This window comes from Triticum dicoccoides, chromosome 7B, assembly GCF_002162155.2.
Source record: "Triticum dicoccoides isolate Atlit2015 ecotype Zavitan chromosome 7B, WEW_v2.0, whole genome shotgun sequence".
Lineage (NCBI taxonomy): Eukaryota > Viridiplantae > Streptophyta > Magnoliopsida > Poales > Poaceae > Triticum > Triticum dicoccoides.
Genome location: NC_041393.1, coordinates 663,241,160 through 663,248,443, shown reverse-complemented (window position 1 = coordinate 663,248,443; position 7,284 = coordinate 663,241,160).

The following is a 7,284-nucleotide window of genomic DNA, read 5'->3' as shown; positions in this document are numbered from 1 at the left end:
AACACATGAGAGTACCGGCGCCGGTCAGCTGGTAATAACCGACGAGCATAGAAGGCAGGCTGAAATGCTCGGTATCACTGTTGGATAACTCCTCGAGATTGAGCCCATGCCTCTGCTTAGAGAGGAGGACATAAAACGGAAATATGTCCGCGACCAACCTTTTGGTCAAGCCTGAGGAGGTCAAGAACCTTCCAACGAGAATGTATGAATTGCATGATTGGTGCATGAAAATTACCAAGAGTACCAATCGATAGTCCCTCATGGTGAAAGTCAAGGAAGAGTATTACTTCCATAAGCTAGCTTTGACCGTTGAGTATTCAGAACTATTTCAGTTATTCAATCAAGACGCACTCGACAAAGCTCTCGTCGGTTGCTATTGTCTGTAAGTGATTTCTTTCTGTAATTTAAGTCTCAAGCTAGTTGTAGTGCCCATTGATCGATTATTACCTGTAATTATCCTCACTATATTCTTTTTTGTGGTATTATGCAGGATGAAAGATGTATGAAATGAAAAAAGCTGGACGCTATGCCATTGGGTTCATTGACCCAAATACCGTTAATGAACAAACATGAACATATCCATGGTATAAAGCAGATGTAGAGAAAAACATGATAGAGTTCTTGAAGCGCCTCAATACTAACGAAGATATACTACTTCCTTACAACTTCCTGTGAGTCACACTGTCTTGTACTACAAATTCTGTTTTTACTTACTAGCTAGCTAGATGTTAATAATTAAGTGTATAGGGCTTAGGATAGTTGATGAGTGTTGTGCACATGCCTGCTTAATTAAGACATGAAAACGTGTGTGCATGCAGTTACCATTGGATCTTGTTAATCATTAAAGTTGATGAAGGAACAGTTGAAGTACTGGACTCACTACTTAAAAAAAAGTGACTACTCAATCATGAAGGCGATAGTCGACAGGTAATTTCAATCATTATTAACTATATGTCGGCCTTTTTAGTTCGTCATTTCCTGATATCAACTATTTAATAACTTGTTTATTCATTTTCTTTGCTGGCGGGCAGGGCTTGAGAAAAGTTCAGGAATTCGAAAGAGGTTCCAGACGAATGGAGAGAAAAGCTATATTGGTTTCGACCCAAGGTATAATTAATTAAGTAGTACTAGCTAGCTACCATGCATCTCTTTAATTCTAGTTTCAATACATTAATTATCATGCTTGATTAATTATTATCTGATTAAATTCTATTCTCGTAAAGGCCCTGAAGCAGGCAAAGGGGACTGATGTGTGTGCATACTACGTTTGCAAGAACATTCGCATGATGGCGTCCGAAAGGACCAAATCTGATAGACAGTTATGGGTACGTTTGACAAAATAATATTCATAATTTTTACATCATTATTGATATCTAGTCACATAACGAATACACATTCATATTGATCTCCTTCTTAATAGTTTGATTCGGTGCGGGTAAGCTCCTACCAGAGGAGCGCATACGAGCACTTCGATAGAAAATAGCGGGATTTTTGCTCGACCAGGTCATAGATCCCAAAGGGGAATTCTAGTACGAGCTACCGCCCCCATGAACCACTCCCAATTGTCATCGTGCTCCAAAGGCACCAAGAAAAATGCCACTGGCTCTGAAGGCAACATGTAGGAAAAATTGTATATATACATGTGTATATTTGTGAATAATGGTGGTTGTGAGACATTCGATGATATATATACATATATATATATATATATATGATCGGTTCTACAAGAAATTCTATTTATATATATGCATAACGTGTACAATATGTAGTATCGTAAAATACCAGCAAACGAAAAAGAATTAGATGAAAAACACAAAATTAAAGGGAAAATAAATAATAAAACCAAAAACCCCCAAAAAATTTAGTACCGATTGGTATTACCAACCGGTACTAAAGGGCTCCCTGCCCCCGGCGCTGACACGTGCCACGTGGTGGCCCTTTAGCGGCGGTTCGTGCAGAACCAGTACTAAAGGGGAGGGGAAACCTTTAGTCCCCATCCTTTAGTGCCGGTTTCAGGACCAGCATTAAAGGGCCTTACGAACCGGAGCTATAGCCCGGTTCTGCACTAGTGCCTATAGCACTAAAGTTGCCTTCATCGTACTCAAAGTTGCCTTGAAAAAAAGTTTGATGAAACCTATCTATATGAGATCTAGTTTCGAAGAACTCGTCGCAAGAAACCCAGCTGTGAAAACAAAATTGAATTTCCACGCTTAAATTAAAAGTTACAGTTTTTAAAAAAATTTTGGACCCTAAATAAATGCACGTAGGGACAAGAATCCTTTTTTAGTGAACAACGTCGTGCGCCTCAACTGCTCTTTCCTTATTTGGACGAGCGCTCGATCGTACCAACAGGCGCTCGGGCGCCCACTAACCACGTCCCTAAATAAATGCACGTAGGGACAAGAATCCTTTTTTAGTGAACAGCGTCGTGCGCCTCAACTGCTCTTTCCTTATTTGGAGGAGCGCTCGGTCGTACCAACAGGCGCTCGGGCGCCCACTAGCCACGTCCAAAAATCAAATCCTGGTAAAAGTGCCTTATGCGTACTAAATCCGGCAGATGGTTGTGCACCAATTTGGTAAGTAGGATTAGGTTGCATCACGTGAAGAACTAAACATTGTCACACATTGACTTATCAGAAAAACAACATCCTCTGAAGAAACAACAAACTGAAACATGAGGACCTTGTGCTTGACTATTGACTATGGGCACGTAGAGATCCATGAACTTACCTGGAATTCCATAAACTCCATCAACACATTAGACATGCACATCGAGCTTTACTTATTTCGATCTAATCTGTAGATGGATTGGTACCATAATTAATGATAGCACTCTGGTCTGGGACAAAAAAGAAGAAGGAAATGACTCATACAAATCCATCAAGTTCAGTGATCTAAGAAAATAGATCAAAGATGATCGGTCGGTGATCTGAGTGGCGTGGGTCCCCATTAATCACCCGGGAAGCTGGGAAACGGTCACACCAAGCAGGCATAGCCACCGCACGGTCCAGCCTCTCCTTGATGTAGTTTGCCGCTACATGGTTGTTGTTGCGCCAAGTGAAGGTATCGCCTACATATCCCATGTCCTTCAGCTCGCATATTTCTAAAGCGGACTTAAAGCGGTCCATACAGACTTGTGCTCTAGGGGGCCCTCCTTCCTTCTCCCAGCTATGTAAAACTTCATTAAAATCGCCCATACATAGCCATGGTTTATTATTTTGGTGCTTCAGGGTACGCAGCAAACGCCAAGTGTTTTCCTTCTCATCTGCCTTCGACTCTCTGTAGATTCCGGTAAACCGCCACACAAATCCATCCGGTTCAGTGATCTCCGCGTCAATGTGGTAGCGGGACATGAACCCAATCAGCTTCAGATTGATCTTGTTCTTCCAAAACAAAGCCAAACCGCCACTCTGGCCTTAGCAGTCCTTGACAAGCATGTTAGTCATTCCCATCTTACATCGCAACCACTCCATCCTTGCACGTACTAACTTTGTTTCTGACAAGAAAAGTACGTCGGGGTCCTCCTTCTTCTGGAGTTCCAGAAAACTTCGAATTGTCGGGCCATTCCCCAAATCCCGACAATTCCAAGCAATGAGCTTAATTGGGTCTCGCAGGGCTATTCCGACAGCCCCGCTTTAACATTTTCTTTCTCATTGTATCCCTCAGACCTCCTCTTCTTCGGTGACACCCCTTCCAGCATCTCAATATCTGTCGGGGCTCCCTCCCTCTTGCCACCAGCGTGCACCCCTAACTGTGTATTATCACCCGCATGTTTCCGCTCCTTCCTCCTGAAACCCCTTCCCTCCTTACCCCTACTCCTCCCTCCCTCGCTAGAGACGTCATCCTTTTTAGCCTTCTCGTACTCTGTCTCACCGGCATGTAGTGTCCCATTTTGCTTCTCCTCGAAACCCCTATGTACTCCCCTTGGTTCGCCCTTTTCGTCATACCCTTTCTCATCCGTCACCACCACCCGTACCTGGTTGATGGGGTTTGTTTCCTCAAGTCCCTCTCCATTGTAGGTCAATTGTTTCCTGCTCTTACCGGAGAGCTCACCATCTTGGTCCTCCTTCGATGCACCCCTATTCTTTAGAGGACTTGTCACCTCCTCCCCATCTGCCCCCTTGTCCTGCCTGATCTTATCCTCTGATCTTTCAGACGATTTCTTCCAAGAGGGCGCATCGCTACCACTTTTACTATCGCTGCTTGTCCAACCCATTCTCCTTTTGGATGAAACCCCCCATAGTCGGCCCCTCCTCTTCTTCTCTCCTCATAACCATGACTTGTCTCCGGAACATACCTCATCCATCGCCCATACTCAGTAACTTCCCCTTTTTTAGTTTCCTTTTACACTCTCGGTCGGTGTGACCCATGATGCCGCACGTGTAGCAAAAGTCGGGCAAGAATTCATATTGGAAATAGCACATTTTCCTCTCTTCTTCCTCCTTCCCTCTCCTTTCATTTACTATTGCATCTCCATCTATATCCTCATCTACCTCCAGATATAAGCCCCTCATAAGGGGTTCAGCCACCCTTATCCGCACCTTCACCCGAAGACACTGCCCTAGGGCAGTCCCATCCTCTCCCGTGTCAACCTCCACTAGGTCTCCGATTTGCTCAGCAATGTCCTCTGCCAGCTCCTTGCACATCATTCCCAAAGGCACATTGAAGATCCTAACCCATATTGGCACTTTTTCAAATGTATACTCGTCAATAGTTTTTGCTGGATCAAAGTCTACCATTACCAACAGATCCTTTCCCAATGTCCACGGACCATTTTCTATCGCCTTTCTCTTCCCTTCCTCCTGCTGAAACAGAAATAGGAATATGTTCCCCCCATCTCCCTCACCTCAAGCCTGCTCAATGGGCACCAGGCCCTCTTCAGCGCGACCTCCATACCCGTCACATAGCCTAGTTTGTCCGACATGAGCTTCCCCACTGCCTTCGCTGCCCCCTACCTGTTGTTGCCCCTGTTGCTACGTCCTTCTCCATCCAACCTTCACCCCCTTCTTCTCTGCTTCAGATAGATTCATCTTCTTGAGCATTCCTTCCACGCCTTCCATGACTACCCGGACTCAAGCTCCTTGAATCGCCCCGATCTAGGAAGAAATTATTTTCGATCCGATGCCCCAGCCACACCGGGAAGTATTTTGGGTGGATTTGAGTGGAAACAGTGGAGAGAAAAGCTCCTGGGAGACTGAGAAAGGAAGCCCCTTGCCCACGAAATCAACGAGAGGGAGATCCAGGGGCGGGTGAGAAGATCCAGGGGACCCCAAGGCGGCGGCGGGGGAACAGGGACAGGGGACGAATCGCCTCAGGATCGTCAGAAAGGAAAACCTAGCCATCACGAGCGGATGGACCAGCACAGTGTTTAGTACCTCGATTTGAAGCAAGCTGGCTGAAGGAAGAGGGGTGTAGGGAGGTGATAGAGAATGCTTGGAACCTGGGCACGCAGGTGGAGAGAAAGGACGTGGTGGGGGCGGTGAGAGGAGTTCTCGGAGAAATGATAGATTGGAGTAGGAATATCCTGGTGATCTTGAGAAAAGAATCAGCAAAACAAAGAAGGATTTGGAGAGGTGCAGGAGAGGGAACATTAACCCAGCTATGGTTCGAAGAGAGGGAGTGCTAAAGTTTAAGCTTGAAAGGCTGGAAGAATAGAGGGAAACATACTGGAAACAAAGAGCACACGTGCTATGGATGAAAGGAGGAGACTGTGACACGAAATTTTTTCATGCGACGGCTTCTGAGAGAAGGATAAGGAACCATATTAAAAGATTGAGGAGGGAGGATGGTACAGTGGTGGAGAAGGAGGCTATGAAGGAGGTAGTGACTAACTACTTTTTGAACCTCTTTACTTCTCATGCAGGTACTCGGATGGGCGAGCTGTTAAGCCAAGTTGAGTCTCAAGTTACGCCTCAGATGAATGAATCTATAAACTTGCCTTTCTCTGAGAAGGAAGTCTTTGATGCCCTTGAGAGTATTGGTGATCTTAAAGTGCTGGGGCCTGATGGCATGCCGTCTATCTTCTACAAAAAAATGTTGGGACATTGTAGGAGAGAAGGTTGTGGGAGAAGTGCTTAGTGTGCTCAATGGGGGCCCAATGCCGGAAGGATGGAATGATACTTGTGTTGTGTTGATCCCAAAAGTGAAGAATCCAAAGAGTATGAAGGATCTCAGGCCCATCAGTCTATGCAATGTGGTGTACAAGCTAGTGTCTAAGGTACTGGCTAATAGGCTGAAACAAATCCTTCCTGAAATTATATCCCCCAACCAAAGTGCATTTGTACCGGGTAGGTTGATAACAGACAATATCTTGCTAGCTTATGAGTGCACACATTATATGCAGAACAAAAGAAGAGGAAAAGAGGGGTATGCAGCGGTTAAATTGGACATGAGCAAGGCCTATGATAGGGTCGAATGGGGCTTTCTGGAAATGGTGATGCAAAAATGGGTTTTGATGAAGAATGGATAAAGAAGATCATGATGTGTGTCTCCATTGTTGCTTATCGATTTAAGGTAAATGGGGAGTATACCGAGGTGTTGATCCCTCAGAGAGGTCTTCGGCAAGGTGATCCATTATCACCTTACCTTTTTTATTATGTGCTGAAGGCTTGTCTTCCATGTTGAATAAGGCTGAGGTGGATGGTGATCTAAGAGGGATCTGTATATGCAATGCAGCCCCGAGTTTCAACCACTTACTGTTTGCGGATGATGCTTTGGTACTGGTTAAAGCTTCGCGTCAAAGTGCCAGACATCTGCAAAATATTCTACAACTATATGAGGTTTGCTCTAGGCAGGTCGTTAACTATGACAAATCCTCTGTGATGTTCAGTAGAAACACGAGTACGGAGTGCAGAAGAGGGGTGTTGAATGAGCTGCACATCAAAATTGAAGCTAGATCTGAGAGGTACTTGGGTTTGCCTGTGTACGTAGGCCAAGCGAGAGCAAAGACTTTTGAGTATCTAAAGGATAGGATATGGCAAAGGATACAGGGATGGGTGGAAAGGCTCCTATCTAAAATGGGGAAAGATGTTCTCATCAAGGCGTGTGCTCAAGCAATTCCAACCTTTGCTATGTCATGTTTTGACCTCACTAAAACTTTATGTGAGCAAATGGGTTCTATGATTTGTCGTTTCTGGTGGGCAAAGTAAGACAAGCAAAACACTATGCATCTACTAAGTTGGGAGCTAATAACAAAGCCTAAGAAGGAGGGGGTATGGGCTTCAGGGACCTGTACGGGTTCAATAATGACATGCTAGCATGCCAGGCATGGAGGATCTTGACATC